The following is a 21,483-nucleotide window of genomic DNA, read 5'->3' on the forward strand; positions in this document are numbered from 1 at the left end:
AGGTAGCTTGATGAAGCTTCTTTGGGCTTGGAGAGAGCAGAAAGAGGAGTGAGAACAGAGGGGATGGAAGGAGATAGGTCGATACTGTCAGAATCCAAGGTGCACTGGTGGAAGGTCACCTCGGACAGAGTGGAATAAGCATGTGAGGACTGACCGGTCTCCATGCCTGTCAGTACTGCCCTTTCAGCCAGCTTGGCAAGCACAGACCACCCAACAGGAGTTTTGCCTGACCTCATGGTTTCCTTTCTTGGGTTTCTCTATCTGGGCAACTCTCCCTTTAAAAGCTCCAGAGACAGTAAGCACCCCTACTGCTTCATCCTAGCATGGAAACCAAGGGATTGAGGGAGATTGTCTTAGAGAAAGCCTGCCTGTGAAACAGAACTGGTTCAAGGACAGTAACCAGCCCACCCTCAATGCCTGACTGGCAGAGTCATGATCCATATCATCTCCAGAATCTCTTCCCCTTTCTGTATGCTAGATCCATAAGAGACAGCTGAGACACAGCTGGGCTCGTGAGAAAGTTTCCAATTGCACTGTTACTTTGAAAACAGAAGTTCCAAAGAGTCTGGTCCTCTGTTTCTTGGTTTCCACCCCATCCATCACCTTAGTGTGGAATTGGTTATTTTATTCTTTTGCAGTGCTTAAACGTTTTACTGTGACTCTGGATCTGAAAGCTAGTGAAAAGAGGGGGTGGAGGTCCTTTTTAAAGCTGAGGCTGTTAGCAAGGTTAAAGATAAGTGAGCTTACAACTAGCTGTCAGAACAAAGCAAACAGTAAAAAGACCACATGACCAGTTGCTCCTCCAGATACAAGACAGCTAGACAGCCCGGGGCTGAACTTTTGTACCTTTGTACTCTATGCCTGGAGAAGAGAGTGCTAATTGGCCGTCTGGTGCTTCGTGACAATACTTACACAGCACTCTGACTTAGAGAAGTGCTTTGACCAACTCCCATCTTGGTTAATTTTTTTTTTCCAACAAAATGGACTAGGTAGCAAGAGCCTGTTGTCTGATAGACAAACTGTCTTTCTCTAGGTCACAAACAAGAACAAACCTCAGGCTGGACCTTATTCGTGCCTTCCCTGCAGATGTGTGTTCCGTACTAACATAGCTCTCTTCAAACAAACAAGCATTCTTGGTAAATTACCTACGTTGTCTCCACTTTTTTTTAACCTCTCGGATTGGAATGTCTTTAATGTCCCAGTGAACAGGAGTTTGAAAATTGGAACCAACTAGACAGATAAAAGCCTAGTAGACTCATCGCACTTCCCAAGGCCACTTCTTCCCGTACCTGCAGGAGGTGCATTGCTCTCTTTGAACTTACAGCCTGTTCTTGAGGACTTCTAGATACTGCCTTCTTTGGGGGAACCCGATGGGTGGAGAGGAGGGAAGTCTCCCGCAACTACCAATATTTTCCTCTAGGAGGAGCCCCGCCGCCCAGTTGAGAGCGACACGCACCAACTCGCAACTCCTCGTCAGAAAGCTTCATCCCAGCCCAGCGGACTGAGTAGCGGGGGCGGCGCTCAGCCTCCCCGCAGCAGCCCCGGATTCGGCTGCCCTCAGCTCCCGCTGCCCTTCCCCTAGGCAGCCTGGATCCCCGCGGCGGCGGCGGGTCCCTCGCAGAGCCGAACGCCAGCCGCCTTTTCCCACCCCTCCCCTCTCTTCCTCTCCCCTCCCCTCCCCTCCTCCCTTCCCGTTTCACCCCGCCCCCTTCCTCCTCCCCAAGCCTGACAGCCCACGAGCTGCCAAGCAGGGCGCAGCCATGGGAAGAGGAGGCGGTCTAGGGAGCGGCGGCACTGGCAGAGGCGGCTGCTACAGCGGCGGTGGCGGCGACGGCTGCTGTTGAATCCCGGCAGCCGTGGGGACCCCGGGCTGGGTCCACGCGGGCCTGAGGCCTCGGCTCCAGCAGCCCCCAAGCGGACACGAACCCGCGCTCTGTCTCCCGAGGCGAAACTCCGAGGTACTGGAGGGGGACTCCGGGAGTCCAGCTCTTATTTCCCTCACATTGTGCCAGGAGACCTGGGAGTAGACCGGGGCATGCCAACTGCTTGTGAAAAATTGGAGTCACTTTTATGTATTTGCCCCGATAATTTTATTTTATTTTATTTTGATGAGTTTAGGGTGGGTTGTATTCCCTTCTCAAAAGTTGTTTTCCGCTGATGGGTTGGTGTAACCCGATCCTCCGTGTCCTGGAGAAGTGTGTGTGTGTGTGTGTGTGTGTGTGTGTGTGTGTGTGCGCGCGCGCGCGCGCGCGCGCGCGCGCCTGTGTGTGTGTAAGTTGTTCTTGGTGCTGAGTGAAGCTGAAAGTTGATGTGGGCGACAAGGAATGGGGGTGGGGGTGGGGGGCAGCAAGCGAACGATCCCAGCCTGGAGCCTGCTCCAACCAGGTTGTGAGATGCAAGGAGAGGTTTCTTCCTAAGACAGTTTTCTTGGTCTTAAAAGTTTCGCGAGTGTGTTTGTCACCGTCAGCCTGCCAACCTGGAGCAAGGACTGTGAAAGCTGCTGCTGCTGTCTGAAGCGAGCTCCCGGTTGGGTGTGATGACCTGAGGGACTCCGGAGGGTGGGTTGTGAAGCACGCGACCCCCGCAGCGCTCTGCCTTTGCGCAGTCTGTGCAGGCTGCAGCTGCGAGCTGGAAGCAGAGGAGCTGAAGTCAGTCACCGACACCAGAGTCTCCATGAACTGGGGTGAGTGGAAATTGTGGCAAGCCAAACTGTCCCGGCGCTGGACACACTCGTGGTTATGAAATCAACCAGGCTCAAAGTTCTGATAGAACTGCAGAGTCTTGAGAGGTGAGCGGGTGAGTCGGGTCACATCTGGAGAGAGAGAGGGAGAGAGCTGGCTGCAAGCAGTAGTTGTAACATGGGACTATCCGCTTGTGGGTGCGTGGGGAAATCTATTTCTGGGCAAGGACTTTATATATAGCACCGGGGAGTACGTCTGCTGGGACCAGGCTGCAGGTTTCCGTGGTGAGCTCTGATGTGTGTGCTGAAGAGGTGTGCAGTATATATGTGTGCTGTATGTTTGTGTGGGAGCGCATTGGGAGGTGTGTTGGCTTCCTGAATCAGGGTGTTGAGAGGGAGGAAGAAACCATTGAGATGCTGCCTGCTGTTTGTATCTCCGCGAGGTCTTGGCCTGACAGAGAAAGGTAGTGGGAAGGCAGAGAGTTGGGAAGACACAGCTGTTCCTGAATAGGAATAAAGTTCCTGGACTTTAAAATACCTAATTTACTTGCCTTGGAAGGTCTGAGGACTGGAAATGGGGGTTTCTGGAGTTCTCGGGAAAGCTGAGTGGGAGGGTATTTAAACATCTGGGAGAGGTATGCATGTATGGTTGCGAATTTGAGAGACCAGAGCAGATTTACTGTGGATCTGTCTGTCTCCCAGGTGCTGCTGTTTGTGTCCGGGTGGGGTAAGAGGTCTCAGTGAGGGTGTTTCCTCCTCAGCTCCCCGGATGTGGCTGGGACAGTGCTTACCTCTTCCTACAGAAATTGGATCTGTGGGAGCAACTAGAACTCTAAGCTGTTTTCTACATAGATCGCAAGAGGTATCATCTTATTCTTGAGGTGGCAGCTACTGAAATATATTCACAGATTAAAATGTTACATAGAAATGAAGTAAAATAACAGAAACAAAGTAGCAGAGATTATATATTGTATATGTATTATATATGTATAATAGACTATATATTATATATGTATTATATATAATATGTATATTTTAAATGTGTACACATGTATTGTACATGTATATATTATACATATGGAATATGCATACATATAACATATATGCTGGGCACACATATACATATGTATGTAATTATGACTATATACATGTATGATTGTATATTCTCTGGCTGGGACATTATTTTTCCTTTGAGAAAAGCAAAGTCCTGGTCTGAGATTAGATGCCAAGAGGTCTTCAGCCATTCATTTCCCCTCCAGAGAGACCTCTGGGTGGACTAAAGGGTGCATGCTTGCCAAGAAACTCTGGGCAATTATCATTTGTAGATTACAAAGCCCTATCCAGTTTTCATTGCCTTCTTCCGTCCTTATAAACTTTTGGCTTCACATTAGTCTAAAGGAAAAAAAAAATGGTCAATCTACATTCAAAAATCTCTCTTTTTTCTTTTGGAAATAAATATATCACAGTGAAATTACTGTTTTGGTCTCCTGAATACCATGGAAAGACCATGCTTAATGAGCAAGGTGTGAAATGAGTCTGTAAATGCAGGGGCCATGTGACGACATTACTGCATAGTGTTTCAAAGTGAGTCTAACTTTGTCCTGCAAATATTTGTATTAGTCGGGGTTTGTGGCTGTGTTTCTGATTATTATTTTTAAACAGTAGACTGCACCTCATAAACCACTTTCAAATGGACACAACAGGCCTTGACTATGCTATCTCTGGCGCCCGTGTTAACAGATGTTTACAGTGCTTGGTAACCTATGGGACTGTCATGTAGAGTGTCTTGTTAGCTCAAGACACAATGTTTATAGCACCACATAATAAATGAAGCTACAGTTGCAGCCTGCTTCTGCCAAGTGCATGAAACACCCCAGTGTGGAAACAAATCTTGAAGTTGCTCCAACTTGGCCAGCCTTTTTGGCTTTCTGCTGCTAAGCATTGTTAATGTACAGATAAATCTGAGTGATATGCAGAAATATGGGGCACCAGATTGTTTAGCTCACTCACACACACACACACACACACACACACACACACACACACACAAACACATACACACACATACACACATACGCACACATACGCACACATATACACACACATATACACACAAACACATACACACATATACACACACATACACACACAAACACACATACACACGCACACACATACACACACGCACAGACACACGCACGCACACAGACACACACATGCACACACACACACACATGCACACATACACATACACGCACACACACATACACACACATACACACACATATACACACACACACAAACACATACACACACATACACACACAACCACATATACACACACACAAACACATACACACACATACACACACACAAACACATACACACACATACACACACACAACCACATACACACACACAACCACATACACACACATACACACACAAAACACATACACACACAAACACATACACACACATACACACACAAACACACACACATACACACACATACGCACACACATACACACACACACACACACACACACACACACACACAGCATGGCTCTACTTGTAAAAATCTACACTAACTAGGGGATTACACTTCTTAGCTCTTTCCACCAGCAAATGTCATAATTTTGGAGGTACGGTTGCTTTACACTCAGTCTTAGCCAAAAGACAAAGAAGAAGCAATGTGTACTTGCTCTTAAAGGCTGAATTCTTAAATATGCCACTAATGGAAATACTTCTGCCCCTTGGTGTGTGGCTATATAAACTCACACATTTTCTTTGTAAAAGAAGGCTGTAGCAGAGAATCGCCACTTAGTATGTGTAAGGCACTAGGATCTATCCCTAGCATGATGGAGAGGGGAGGGGAGAGAAAGCTACCTTGATGTAGTCATGACTTGAATGATATGAGCAGTTAAATTTGAATTGGTGAGAATTTGAGTTTGCTAAGCCTGAAGTCAACCCCTCAGCCAGGTGTGTAAGCAGGGCAGCATGTCCTTTTTAGAAAGTGGTGTTTCCCCCATCTAGAACAGCTCTCGTGACAACGTTATACCCAATAACAGCTGCTTAGCTTGGTAACTACTTTCAAGGTAACTTTAGGTAGTGTGGGAATCTCTACTTCAATATCTAGTCTATTGCCTCCTAGATAAACTGAAATCTCGCTTTTTCCCTAGGCCAATCCATTCTAGAACTTTCTTTGGAGAAAATTCAACCTTGTGTCAAATCAACTTTAAAAAATCTGTATTTTCCTACTCTTTGACTGAATCTAACATTCTTTCTTTCTGTTGTTTAGAAATCTTTCTATATTTGGAAGCCCTGTGCTCTTTTCCTTAAATTCTTGGTGCCTGTCCTAGGAGTCTTTCTTACCACCATTGAACCTTACCTTTCTCTGCCATGAACAATTTGCCTCAAGCTCCACGTTCTCTCTGCCCCTAACCAATATATATTGCCCAAAACACAGATTAGGGATTCTTGGTTTTACACATTCTATATCTACAAAGACAGCTTAATATCAATAGTGTTTAACTGGCCATCTCATTATACCATTATCTAATTTCAACCCTGTAAGGTAGATAACAACCTGTTCTTTTCAGATTACTATGCATTTATAGTCAAGGTTGTAACCGTTTCCTGAGTTCTTCAAGCCCACACGTGCTACACATCCACACAACGTGTAATAAGAGAGATAAGTATAATTTTATATGCCATGGAGACAGCTCATTAGCTTCTTGTCCCTATTAAGGATTACCTACCACGAAAAGGACATGATTAGAATTTTCTGAAGATAAGCAAGTTGTAGCTGCGTGCTACAGACAGGTTCTGATTCTGATGCACTTCTTTCATGCAGCTTATTGTGCTACTTTCGTGAGCATGACTCACTAATGGCAATCAAACATTTATTGAAGGCTTGTTCTGCCCATGTCTCACAGAGCGTGCCATCTGGCCCCAAATGAGGTGAAAGTACACTGGACAGAAATGCTTCGTTTGGCAACTGGGTTTGAGATGCAGGCAGAGGACATGGCTAAATCAACAACCCACTTTTTGCTCAGGAGGCAAATAGCTTGCTAATGTCACAGACAACTCTAAAGTGCTCAGTTTCCATTAGAAGCTATAGTCTAACATCCGTATGAAATTAGGTCCCCATATCCTGCAGTGTGTCTAGCTGGGAAATGGCTGAATGTTCAGCTACTCGTGATTTATAAGGTCTAAGCAACCTTGATGTGAGACAGGAAAGCTGGCTTACATTTGAAAAGGGTGTGGTTAAAAAAAGTGCTCATTGGCTGGGAATTTGCCACTCATGCTGATGACCTCCTCTGGAACTTACTTTTCTCCCCTAAGAATATAAGGTCTACCTTGTATTTCTGCATAGGGTCTTTAGCATCTGTGGATCATAAATACCTGCCTGCCGTGATTGGTTTGAGGTCTTGGGCTTCTTAACAAATTATAAATTTCCTTGCCACCTGCTCAGAATGGGCTACAGCATGTATGGAGATTATTCATAGTGGATGATGACGATATCATTTCTTTAGATGAACATGATCCTGATACCAGTAAATTATATTTATCAGGTTATAAATGTGTTGAGTCTAAGTTAAAAGGACACCCTAGCAAGAAGATTGCATGTTAGGAACACAGCAGAGATGGTAGAAAATTCTTTACCAAAAACCCCTTCAAAATTGGAACATACAAAGATTTTGCAAACTGAAGGTACATTGTTAATGAACTGTTCAGCAAGGAACAACTTACAGTGCTACATATACCTACTTGATACAATAACTATTTAATTGTTTCTTTGGTAGTTTAGAAAATAAAACAAAAATTTAAAAAAGATTTTCATTCAAAAATCTTTTTAAAAGACTTTTTTTTGTACCTTTCAAGTACAAGAGGCTTACAGTAACTTATTTGTCAAAAAACAACAACAACAAAAATTAAGACCAAAAGAACAACAACAAAAAATACCTTTTTATTTTTCTTTGAAAATGTAGTAACCGCATTAAGAATCATGTCCATTTTTCTCCTCTAGTATTGTCATTGTGAGGGAAAGCAGAATGCAGCTTTGCAGAACAGAGTCATGGGTGGGTCCCTTGCTTGCTTACAGCTCTTGTGATATCTGATGCTGTAAGCCCATCTGGACTTGGATGATAGCTGATAAGCTCAAACTTCTTTTCTTTCTAATTTTCAGAAAGTCAACTTTGTTCTTGGGCAGTGTGATGACTCAAGATTTGTCCTGTCAGTTGCCTTTCTGGGGACATTCAAACTATGTGATTTTTAGCCAGGAAATGTCAATTTGGAAACTTTCCTGGTAAAGAATAGATAGATGAATGATAAATTGTGTGTATATATATATATATATACATATATATATATATACATATACATACATACACACACACACATATATATATACATACACACACACACACACACACACACACACATATATATATACTATATGCACATACATATACACATTTCAAAGTCATCATCTCATAAGGACAAAGAAAAGTACCAGAATCCTTGAAGAAGGTCATAATAGCTGAAAAAATATGCCATGTTTATATGGAGCAAATAAAAGATATTAAAACAAGAAGCCAGAGAATGGAGAGAAATGACATCTCTCATATTACCACTGTAGTATCTTATCTTTCTGAAAGATACTGCCCAAGTTATATCTTACTTCTCACAGATGCTCCATAAGTATTCCATTGATGGCTTTGCCTCAGTAGGAAGTAGGAAGATATACTGAGCAACCAAGGGAATAACAGAAGACTTTGGGGATAGTCTGGGGCAAAGAAATGTAGATAATGATGACATCTGAAATCTAAGCATGTTATGCAATTTTGTTTGAGTTCCTTAGTTCAATGATGGCACTTGAGGACAAACATCCCAAAGAGAATCCTTCCCCCGGACTCTGAAAGAAGCAGTATGGAGACATATTATTTTTTATTAAAAATCATTTTTGTGTATATGGGTGCCTTTCCTGCATGTAAGACTGTACACCACATGGGTACCTGATGATCACTGAGATTCTAAGAGGAAGTAACTTCTCAACTGGAGTTACAGCCTCATATGCCCTCCATCGGTTTGCTCAGTCCTTTGGAAGAGTGCAAGTGCTCTTCATTGCTGAGACCGTCTCTAGCCCACTCTTAGATATAATTAGGCTGGGGCTTCATACACCCCCATCACAGCCATGAAGTTTTAAGTTTGGTTGTATAAAGCTGAGTATTTCTATGAGAATTATATTATCTGAAAAGTTAAAGTAACTGGGGGAACAATGCTAATAAGTAAGTCTGCCTCCCACAGGATACAAGTTTGACCAAACCAGTGGTCATTTTTGGCACCCCTGAAAAATTCAAAGACAGGGAATATGTTTACTGAGCCATTAATGTGTCCTTTGGAATGTTATAGACATTGGGACTATAAAAGTAGTGTGATGTATCACTCTTGAATCAGGATCCAGCATTCAGTTAAGGAATGCTACATTAATAATATATAATGGTGATATTATGGAACAACTGGTAACTGAGTTGAATGAAAAGTAATAAACTACAAATCATACAGAGTTTTTTAAGTAGGGGAATTTATCTGGGCTGAAGGATTTGAAGAGAGGGCTTTATAACCAAAGTAGCTCTCAAGGCAAGTCTTATGGTGTAGTAACTCCTTCTCTTATGTACAAAGGATTTAAAATGTTTTATGCCAGGAAGTTGGGAACTGAGGATCAAATGTATACCCAAAGCTCCCTAGGGTTATTAGTAGCAGAAGATCAGGTAGGACTTAATGTGGGTTTGTCACATTATAGGGCTTCTTCCTGTACCTATAGACGTTATGTATCACTATGCTCATCACTTGAGTTGGGTATTCAGGAGGCCATGTTGAGCTCAGGGCTTGTTGGAGTAGTGGGTAGCTACTGTATGGCATTTCTGCATATTTCTGTTTCTCAAATGCAATATATTTGAAATAGTAATAATTTCAATATTTCTTCTCATGCCACTATTCTAAGAGTCCTATTGATGGTGCTAATAGTATAATTGCTCTTTAAGAATATCCTATTAAACCAGCCTCATGAAAGAGGAATCTGAGGTGGGCTCCTCCCCTTCCATTTCCCTGTCCCATACGTTTCCTAACTCCTGGTCTAACGTAGCCTTAAGGTTTTCTATACCTTAAGGTTATGAACCTATTACTTGAATCTCGGTTTTTATGTCTGATAATGTAGAGGGCATTTGGAAATATATTTATTATGAAAACTTAAGGGAGTTGTATGTTTTTAATTAATATTAAATTGAATTTTTGTGAGAAAATCTTTACAAAAGGTGAAAATAGGAGTCTTTTCAATGGGAGAGTTTTCAGATTTATTACTCAATTCTATCTTTCTGCTAGGCTCTGTTAAATTTTAGTATCTCCTATTAACATAAATTATAAAAATGAAGTCTTTTTTTCTTAGTGTGGTTTCTATTGCTAACAACATACTATTATTTGCTGGATCAATAATGTATAAAATAGGGTTATTTTAGCTAACAGTTCTGAATGACTGTTGATGCCAGGCCAGCTATGAAGATTTTGATACCGCTAACAGTTTGTACTCAATTCAAGGTAACACATACAAGAGGCAGGGAACGCAAGTGCGTGTCTTGCTTGGTCTTTTCCTCTCCCCTTGCAAAGCCATAACTATTTGGTCATAGGAATTCCAACCCCAATGATCTTATTTAATTTTTATAACCTCCCAAAGGCCTCGTCTGTAAACATCATACTTGGATCATACTTTCTACCCTTTCACTACCTCACAAGGATTAAATTTCAACACATAAACCCTTAGGGGACACATTCTGGCTACAACAAATATGTTTATTTATGCCATTCATATGGAAGAGTGACAGTTAGTTGAGTTAACTAGCCAAGTGCATAGATTGTGAACTGAGACACCTAATAGACTTGACCAACAGTTCTTTCTGTTGGAACCACACACAAATTTGCCATAAATTTCAGTTGAAAGATACCTATGAAGTGTCAGCTATTATGAAACCCTAAAGATAGTTTGGTATTCTACACGAGACATGGAATAGACGTTGAAATCACAGAGGACTGGCTTGTTCATTTGGATCAAGCTCTGTCTATTTTTATTGGCTTTCTTTATGAATCTGAGCAGGTTAAAAATCCCTTAGATCTCTCTGCAAAAATGGTGATGATGGTCCTCACTTCTGTAGTTTAAATGAGTAGACACAGTGCTCATACACATTGGACTGAAGAGAGAGGGCTAACTTTCTGCAGTATCTTGATGAGAGGGTGGAAGAGTGAAGACTTAGGATTTTCACTGCAAAATACACACTTGATATGTGTGTGTGTGTGTGTGTGTGTGTGTGTGTGTGTGTGTGTGTGTGTGTGTGTAAAATTCTGCCTCTTTATACAGGACAACTAAATTAGGGTTTTAATGAGTTCCTCAAGTGCTCATTTGTCCAGAGCTATTGACATTTGTCTCTTTCCAAAAGCTCTGTTCATCAGAGATTAGCTTCTTGTGACATCTCTGTCACTACTTAAGCTGTCACTATATTACAAAAACACATATAATTATCAGTGACTTGTGAAGCTTTGGTTTTCAAATCAATACTAAATGTCATTCTTGCTGCATGTGTTCCTCAGATGTCTGTCTGTCTATGAAGGGAGACCCTCCCTAAGCAAGGGGATGCTTTCAGAAAGTTAAAGGATGATTGAAAGCTGACCAGTGGAATGGTGATGGTTATGGTAAGGACATTCCTGAGTAAAGATTATCCTCTGGCAATACAGTGTGAAGTACAGAAACCTGGGAAATCTGCACACAGAAGCATAACAATTTTAATTTTAACATTGAAGAAATAGTCCTATATGGACAAATAAGTACACTATTTCCCATCATAAGGACAATTTAAAATTATGCATTGAAAAGTAATTGTCTAAAAAAATTAAATACATAACTCTCCTACAATTGTAAAAGGAACACATAAAAATAACACATATTAATTAGTGAGTGAACATGAAGAAATAACCCTTTCAAAGGAGAATAATGGACCTTGTCTATAGTAAAGAAATACTGACATGAATTTGCCAAAAGCACGTCTGTCCTTTCTGCTGGGTGCTACTGATTTGAACGTATATGGATAAAAATCATTTTCAAACTCATATTTTAAACATTAGTTTCTGACTCCTCATAAGTGTGAAATAGCCTTGTCAATGATAAAGATCTGGGCCATCCATAATACTACATATTTTCCAGGTTAGCTTTTGGCTATGGGAAAATTTAAGTGCAAAGTAAAGTGAGTAGTATTTTTTGAGTCCCAGGTAACTGATTAGACAACTTAGCAATCATTAATATTATAATCCTTTTCATTAGCTGTGAACACTTTGGTATGTACCTTCAACCAAAAAAGCCCCACCCCCCATTTTAAATATACTTTTTGGGTAAGGAGACTATGTATTTCCCAAGCCAACCTTAGCTTACTGAAGAAAGGCAAATTCTGATTGAGATTTTAAAAAGATTTTTAACAAAGTAACAATGTATATGTAGATCTCGTCTACCCACAAGGCTAGTTCTCTTCTCATGCAACCCATCTCCTCAGAAAGTTCTTCTCAGACCCTAACTACATTAACTTCTGCTAACTAGGTTAAGGTTTAATTTGATCCTGTTGTATTTTCTTAGTACTTTTCATCATTGATATTATCTTATTTATTAATTTGTGGTAAATTTAAAAATAAAATTAATACAATACTGTCAGATAAGTTTTGGACATCTAGTTTGCCCACGCTTTACTCCTTCTAACTGTGAGATGATTTTGTTATCTCTGACAGACTAAAAAATTAAATTTGTCAAGTTTCTTGTCAGTGACTCACAGTAAAGAACAGCTAAAGTGAAACGTCTTCTATTTATTCCACTCCTAATACTATAGTTATCTCCACTCTTCTGCATATGTCTAGACACTAACCTTGGTGATTTTGTTCTAGAAATGAAGTAATATGTATTATCAAACTGCAATCAGAAACTGAATTAAGAGTCAGCCTTGAATTTGCAAATTATTTTTCACTTTATACTTGTAAAACTTGTTATTTTTTACTAACCAATCTGCACAAAATGACAGAAAAGCTCTTTAGAAAGTTAAACACACACCTTTTATGAGAAAGTAATATCATGGTACAGACCAATAACAGACATGAAAGCAAGTATGTCCAGGGCAGGATATTGATGTTGCATTATAATTCAAAGAATTTTGTTATCTTATGGTGTATCATAGTTCAAAGTTTGACCATTCTTTCAATTTTTCTATAGCTACCTGTTTTTTTTTTTTTTTTTTTTTTGAGGTGTTGTTACATGAGGCATGTAGACTCTTCAGTGAAACCTGTCAGAAATCCTTACGTTTCCAGTGCTCCAGCTAAAAATTACCCTCTGTTGGGTTGGAACTTGGGACATGAAGTTGAGAAATACGAGTTCTTGTAAATGATTTGAGCTTTGACTCTGGGAAGACAAACACCATGCATGTCGGGGCTAACCAACACTGAAATCCCTCTAACCTCTAATTCTAAATGGAGAAAAGGATGAGCTTAAAGGTTTTTGTTTATTTTTGTCTTGATTACAAGTTGCTGAAAGCCTAGAGTTAGCATCTAATAACATGACATCTATGTAAAACACAAATTATTGACTTGGAAAGATATCTAATTTCTAAGGTAAACACCAAAAACCATGTAAAATAGACATTTTTTCCTCTGAAGGGACAAGTAGAAATTGAACAAGAGGAAATCCTTTGTGTATTTCAATATATAAAATAGTAAACATTTTCAAAGGAAAAAAAATCGTTTTTTAGAACACGTATATGAGATTGTTATTTTTACTTAAATGGCTACATTAAATTGTCATAGTTTTCAACTATAACCTTTGGTCCTTTGTATATGCAATTATGAGCACAATCTACAAATGCATCTTTGCAAAATGTACCTCATTAAGCCTCCTCAGAGACCATGTGATGTATAGAGGGCAGATCCAGTCCGACTGCCTTGTATGCCTCCAGCCATAAAGGCTGTGCATTGATCCTTTCTATACACAACAGTTCTTAGATCATTTAAGTTGCAGAGACAAAGTTTCTTCATTTAAAAAAAAATTAGGATTAGGAAGATGACTCAGAAGGTAAAGGCTTTATCCACATAAGACAGCACAAAGCAAACATAGAAAGCTGGAGGTGGGAGCTAGAGAGATAGTTCAGTAATTAAAAGCATTGGCTGCTTTTGCAGAGGACCCAAGTTCAGCTAGAGGCAGAAGAACACTCCAAAGCTCACAAACTAGCTAGCCTGGAATCCACCATATATTTAAAAGAGGCAGAAATGAGAGACCCTGTTGAACATCACAGAAGGAAAGAACTGACTCCAGAGAGCTGTTAACTGACACATGCATGCCATGGCACAAACACCTCCCCGCCACACACACACAAATATAAAGAAAAATATACAAACAGAAGAATTTAAGTGTAAGCATTGAGTATAAGTCTCTGTCTCTCTGTCTAGGAGTGTCTCTATCTCTGTCTCTCTCTGTCTGTCTCTCTCTCTCTCTCTCTCTCTGTGGTGTGTGTGTGTGTGTGTGTGTGTGTGTGTGTGTGTGTGTGTAAGATGCTTTTTTTTCAGCTTCTATCTAGAAAATATTACAATTTCTAGAGGAAAAATTCCCAGTAGCCTTTCCATGTCTGAGTTTCAGGTTTGCTTTTGTAAATGCTATTTTTAAGCTTTTACCAGGCAAAGGACTATGCTTTCTTGACTTTGCATACATATAAATCATTTGCTTAAACAACCACTGCTAGGTAGTCAGTATTGAGGAAGTGCTTCCTGTGGGGCCAGCTATACCAAGCTCAGTTTTCACTTTAAATAGCTTAATCCCAACTAATACCCCATGATTTATTTATGTGATTAAACAATTGAGAAGCTAACTGGTAAAGGACCCACAGATGACATGCCGTACAGCCAAGATTCAAATGTAAATCTTTCTAATCCCAATTGTATCTAACCTTCATTTTTCTAGCAACTGACATCTAGGTAGTGTTCCTACTTTCAAGACATGTGGTTGCATTTCCTTTCTGTTGGGTGTGAGCTGAAATTATATGATGTGTTGCTAATGACTGGAGTAAAGTGGACTGCTTTGGAGACGGAATCATTCCTAGGCACCGTGAGTTTTGCCTTTGGTGGTCTCCTAAACGTATTGGAATATCACATTGGAAAACAAGGTGTTGTTTTGACTGTCCTCTGGAGTCACCCACATAAAAAGGCACCATTTCCAGGAGCCAACGTGGAATCAGGAGCTAGGGCTCTCAGTTTAGTACCCCATATGACACTGACACCTTTTCTAACAATTACCATGCGAATGAGTGTTTTACTTGCTTTCCTATTGCCACAAAACATTATGATCCAGGCAACTTACAGAAGGAAGTGTTTATTGGGGACCTACTGTTTCAGAAGGTAAGAATCCATCACCATCACCGTGAGGAACATGGCAGCAGTAATCAGGAATGCACAGAGTATGCAGGCATGATCCTAGAGTAACAGCTGAGGGCCCACATCTCTAAGGCAAGGAGGCATAGACAGCTAATTAGAAATGGAGAGAGTCTTTTGAAACTTCATAGCCCACTCCCAATGACATACTTCCTCCAGCAAGATCATATACCTCATAATGCTTTCTAAACAGTCTCACTAACTGCATATGAGCTTAAGGGAGCTGTTTGAATTTAAATTACCACAGTAAGCATGGAGGTGAAGTCTCCCTACCCCCACTCCCAACAGTTTGACAAAACCTAGTGGAAGACCATAAGCTAACATCATATACCTAATTTGCCTCTGGGACACTGTTTTTCCACTGCACAGTAACAAATGTCTGGTTTTAAAAATGTTGTTTAAATTAACGTTGAAAAAAATGTTATTTTTATGGGCCAATACATAGCTAACAGAGCCTGATGATACCACAGTCATCTTTTTAAAAGGAAATGACTTCAACTTCACCAAATTTAACATTTTAACACATTGATAAAGCAGGATAAGAATTTTCAAGAGAAATCTCTACCACATTTAAGTAGCTAATGGCAAGGAGAAAGAACACGATGGAGCAATGATTATAGACTTCTTTTAAAAACAATCTATGATTTCAGATCATCTAGCTGGCTACGTAGGTCCTTAGTGAATCCTAACAGACTAAATTCAACTCCTGCGCCTCACATGGTAGAAGGAGAGAAGAAACTCCTGCAAGCTGTCCTCCGGCTTCTGGTCAGATACACACACACACACACACACACACACACATACACACACACACACAGAAAGAGTAAACCAATACATTCTTCCTGAAATTCATGATTTCTAAAGGAAGGGTATTAATGGAACCATTTCTGATGATAACATGTTAGACTTAGGAAAAAAAAACCTTTGTGGGCAAACTTGGGAACAAGTTTGTTGGGCAGTTCATCACTCAAGGTCTGAAACTGTCAAGAGCAAGATTTACTTTGCACAATTTAAGCAAGATATGAAGCTAAGTTAAATTTTAACCTCTTTCTTGGTGGTTTTCCTCAGCTTTTCAGTAGAGTCCTGAAGGCTCGTAAGGAGCATAAAAGAGCATGAAAGGCAAAGACTCAGGCAGGTTGGGGGGTGATCTATAATTTCTGATTCTAAGACACAGGAAAACCAGCATTTCTACTTTGCAGTCTCTGAATACTAAACAAGAACTTCCAATATCTACCTCATGAGTGAATTCCTTGGCTCCCTTAAACCACTTTGTTTCCTTTGTTTCCACTCTTGGTTTCCTTTGCTTTACAAATTGCATGGATTCAGCTTTATAGCCACTTGCTGTTTAATGAGTGACTCAGGTTTGATGCCTATCTTTAGATCTCAAGTCCAAGAATTTGTATGAGATGCAGAAATGCAGCATTCTAAGCTCATCCAGAGAGGGACTCTGAAAAGGATAGAAGGAAATATACATCAACTGATTTGCATACATGTACACATTCAGAATTTGGGACATTTTAACTTCTTAAAAAGAGGTAGTTGACTGGCCTCTTAAAAAATACATGCAAGTGACATTTTCTATTATACTGACAAAGTGGTTTATGGGAGCCAAGGAATTCACTCATGAAGTAGATATTGGAAGTTCTTGTTTAGTATTCAGAGATTTAGAAATGCTGGTTTTCCTGTGTCTTAGAATCAGAAATTATAGATCACCCCCCAACCTGCCTGAGTCTTTGCCTTTCATGCTCTTTCTTCTTAGTATCTTATTCTTTAAAGTCTTGAAAACACTTTCTAAATTGAACCAAACATAATGTCAGCATATTTTTTAACTTAATTCATGAGGTATACCTACGGGAGTGAAAGAAATAAACACTGATATTCTGAGTGCAGATATTCAGCACTGCCATTTAATATCTGCCTTGTTTATTAACTCACAAACACACATCCACTAATTCAACAAATATTTCTCAAACATTTGCACTTTTTCAGCAAAGCGGCACAGTGATTACATGCTAGATGCGATGACAAGAAGTCTTTGCCCTAAAACATTTCATAATCTAGGATGTAGAAGGATATTAATCAAAAATAAATAAAAGTTGTTGTAACTGGTGTGATACAAATACATAGGGAAACCTGATCCAGGTTGAGGTTTACAGACCAGGAAAAGCCTTCAAAAAAGAGGGGTGTGTGAGATGCAAAGGATTATGAATATGAAGGACAACATCCTGGACAGAATTCAGAAAGATATCCATACTATTTAGAGCTGAAAACAGTCAAGGTGAACCTGAAACTGTCTTCAAAGCTAAAAAATAGAACAATCAAAAAAATCAGGATGAAAATAATAATCACCCAAAGCATGTCAGAGAAACATCCAACCTAGCGTTTGATCATTGTGGTCCATCCAAGTAGACACATAAGTTAGCACTAAGGAAAACTCCAGCATGGTCGTCTTTAGATTCAAGTATTCTAATACACCACACCCAATTGCTTGATGCATGACAGCTGTTATACAGTGTATAAGACTTGTACTGTAAATCATTTCATTTGATGGTTAACATACATATATACATGCAAGTGACATTTTCTATTATACTGACAGAGTGATCAAGGGACCCAAGGAATTCACTCATGAAGTAGGTATTGGAAGTTCTTTTTTAGTATTCAGAATGACTGCAAAGTAGAAATGCACATGCATGCTCCTATATATGTGTGTGTATGTATGTGTGTGTATGTATGTGTGTGTATGTATGTGTGTGTATGTATGTGTGTGTATGTATGTGTGTGTATGTATGTGTGTGTATGTATGTATGTATATATATACATATGCTATCATATCACAGTTGAATATTTCTATGCAAACAGAAGACCTAAAGACTACTCAGTGCCAATGACAAGAGATTTCAATATGGCACACTTTGTTTTCTTTTAAATATTTTTATTAGGTATTTTCCTCATTTACATTTCCAATGCTATCCCAAAAGTCCCCCATAACCCTCCCCCCTACTCCTCTACCCACCCACTCCCACTTTTTGGCCCTGGCGTTCCCCTGTACTGGGGCATATAAAGTTTGCAAGATCAATGGGCACTTTGAATAGCAAAAAAGTCACAGCAGGTAAGAGAATCTGGGGTGACTGCAGTTTGCACACTAACCAGAGGCTCACTGCTGTTTTCAGCTCATCCGTCTGTGTTGTAAGTGACAGCATCTTTCTTTTGTCCCCCTTTACCCTCATCTCATCATCACCAAATTAATCGGAACTACTTGCTATTTTACCAGTAGCTTGGAAAACATCTTCTTGTGTAAAGATTCATTTTTAGACTCTGATCTTGGTGTTCAAACCCTATGATAGCAACCTAACTAATCTTTGTATCTTTGGTCTCAAAACAGTCCATTTGCTTGGTCCTACTAAGCAAACTCTTGTTCGTGGTTTTCCTCCAAAGCAGTTTCTCCCTCATTTTTACATTCTGTTCTAGAAGGATGAAATGCAGTGGAGAATTTCAGATATTGTGAAGTTGGCTTTGATTCACCCTTCTTCTTTATCCAGATATAAACATCCCATCTATTTCCTAAAGTACATATATTAAGACTCACGCTTTCTCTCATATTTTTTCTCATGTGCACCATCTCATCATATGTGACTTGAACTCAGCATCTCTGCCTATAACACTCATGTAGCTTTACTACAAAGAGAAAGCTATGTGTAAGCACTAGAGAAGAAAGCACATTTTTAACACCAAAGAGATTGAATGGGTAAAGCTCTTTTGCTATTTATTTTGTCAAATAGTTACTCTTTTGCATGTATACTATATTGTTGATTGAGCCACAGTCTACCACTGGACATATAGTAGATATTCAGTAATTACGGACTGGTGATGTATTATATGTTAGACTCAGTTTTTTAGATGCTTTCAGACTGAGGAAAATTTAGCCTGATGAGAGTTGATGGTACATGTTTCAAATATTTTCAAATATTTGCAATAACTGTAAACACAAATTTTAAGGGATCTGGTGTTTCTTCAAGTCAGCAAAATTCATGTTGGTGGAGTTATGTCACCATCTAACTATCAAGTTTTAGTGATGACATCCCTTTTGAGAGCACCCATAGCTGCTTTTATGAATATTTTGTAGTCTAGTCATGATGGTTTTGTAGCTTGTCTTTGTGGTTGTTGATGTTTTAATTTAAAACTTGTCATGTCTAGCCTTTTCTGTAGCTTTATTCTTTGCTGTTAACTTCCATGAAAACCTTGATTTCTTTTTACTTAATTCCTGGCTATCAAGGCCGTCTCCAGTAGTATCTTCTGATTGATTGAAAATAAGTACATTGATTCACTCACCATTTATTCCTTAACTGGAGAAGACATGTCTGACAAGCTCAGTGTACTGTGACAGCAGAAGCCAATTTTGTTTGTTTCTTTAAATGTGTTTTTCATTCCTTACCTCTGGCTGATGGTCCTTTGCATTTAGAAACTTTGCAAAGTCCCTGTTTCTCCAGGGAGATGACAGTGATTCGTAAATGTGAGGTTAAAGCTAGAACATTAAGAAGCAAAACAGTTGAAAATACTAACATACTGCCTGCAGATAGAAGCCATAGTTGCTGTGGGACTTGGTACTGTACGGCACCCATTGTTGTCCTCCTCCATGCATGAGGAACAGCAGCAGGTATTTGAATGCTGCACGTTCCCTTTGAGTAACTGTGGGTTCATCACTAAGGATCTGCTGAACATTTGGCACAGGCACTGGTGAATAAGCACACTCATAGTGTGATCCAATGGGAGACCAGAGCGCATGGGAGGCAATGGAGAATCACGTTAAAAGGAGTGACAGGTGTTTCTCCCTGAAGAAGGAACATGTGGTCTGGGTCTTGAAAGTCAGTTTGCTGTTGATGCTGTTGTTTGGCTAATTTTTATTTCTAAAGACAGAATCTCATTAGGTAGTCCATGAGCATCTGATCCTTGTGACCAATATTCTGAGGGCTGGGATTATAGGTATGTAAGGACACCCCTGACTGATTCCAGAAAGTTCCATAAGGGGTCATCAATCAGAAAAGGAGAGAATTACTTTTATTCTTATTAATTGCAGTGGTATAATAAAGGATTGGGAGTTAGAGAAATGAAATGGTATGAAGTGACTAGACCAGAAAATGTCTGAGGACAGGTGAAGAAGATGGAGGTGAGAAAACTAGGCAGGGGTCTGCCCTGTTCAAGAATTTGGTCTTTATCTAGGAATCAGCACATATCTATCTTTTCACAGTGATAAGTGCCCTGATCATATTTGCCATCTTACAAATAATTCATACTGTAAAAAGTAATTCTTGGATTTCATTGATTGACAGGATAAAATTGTAACTTTTTAAATAAACAAATGAGTAATAGCTTGTTATTTAATATGCTATTTTTATAAATTTTTTCAGACAACATATTTTAATCATATTCTTTTCCATCTCTCAACTCTTCCCAGGTCTTCCCGCCTCCCTCCCTGTTCAACCTCATATTCTCTCTGTGTGTCTGCATCTGCATCTGCATCTGCATCTGTGCCTGTGCCTGTGCCTGTTTCTGTCTTGTCTCTATCTCTGTCTGCTTCTGTCTCTCAAGAAAAAAACAAAACAAGACAGAACTATAACCAAATCCAAATAACACAAATCCCATGAAACCCCCAAAATACCCAAAGAAAGCAAACAAAGCACATAACATATTGTGGAGGTAATTTTGTATTATCCAACTTTTCCTGGGCCTGGGGCCTCTCCTCGAATGTGGTTGACATATCATGCGTGTCACTCCGTTAGAGAAAATTTATTTTTTGGCTCCTAGAAGTTATCAGTTGCAAATACCTTTCTGGTTAGGGCTGGGACTCTGTGCTCACTTACCCTTCTTTAGGCTGCAATTCTGTCCAGCTTGAACTTGTAAAGGTTATGTGTAGTCATGTGAGTTCAAAAGCCCCTCAGCTCTGTTGTGTCTTGAAGATGCTATTTCTTCATAGCCATGGCTCTTAAATGCTTTCACCTCCTCCTCCTCCTAAATACTTGAACCATGAGGGGAGGGGTTTGATAAAGGCATCCACTTAACGTGTCTCCATCTTACACGGTGAGTAGGATTTTGCCAATATCTTCATGGTATGAAACGAAGCCTAGCGTTTCCCACAAAGTCCTTTGAGACGCACGTACATTGCTAGAGTTTCTTTACCAATGAACTGGGCCCGAAACTTCAATGAAAATAAACTATTGAATATTTTCTTAGGAAAAAAAAAAGTGTGAGGACATTCTGCATATGGTGAGAGAACAGGAGTGTGTGAAGGGCAGACAGGCAGG

The 21,483-nt window shown here is 39.9% G+C and overlaps 1 protein-coding gene across 4 annotated transcripts in view; it reads left to right on the forward strand.

The window, feature by feature from the left end:
• Window positions 1-1,456: 1,456 nt before the first annotated feature.
• Ghr (growth hormone receptor) overlaps window positions 1,457-21,483 on the forward strand; it is a 275,056-nt gene continuing 255,029 nt past the window's right edge. The window contains exon 1 of one of the 4 annotated variants that reach the window (XM_021182903.3): window positions 1,457-1,958. The gene's annotated coding sequence lies outside the window, so the exon portion shown is untranslated. The other 3 variants (XM_085831502.1, XM_029469880.2, XM_029469879.2) reach the window with 3 other exon arrangements.

The sequence above is a fragment of the Mus caroli genome, unplaced genomic scaffold (assembly GCF_978045245.1).
Source record: "Mus caroli unplaced genomic scaffold, Mus_caroli_1 scaffold_16, whole genome shotgun sequence".
NCBI lineage: Eukaryota > Metazoa > Chordata > Mammalia > Rodentia > Muridae > Mus > Mus caroli.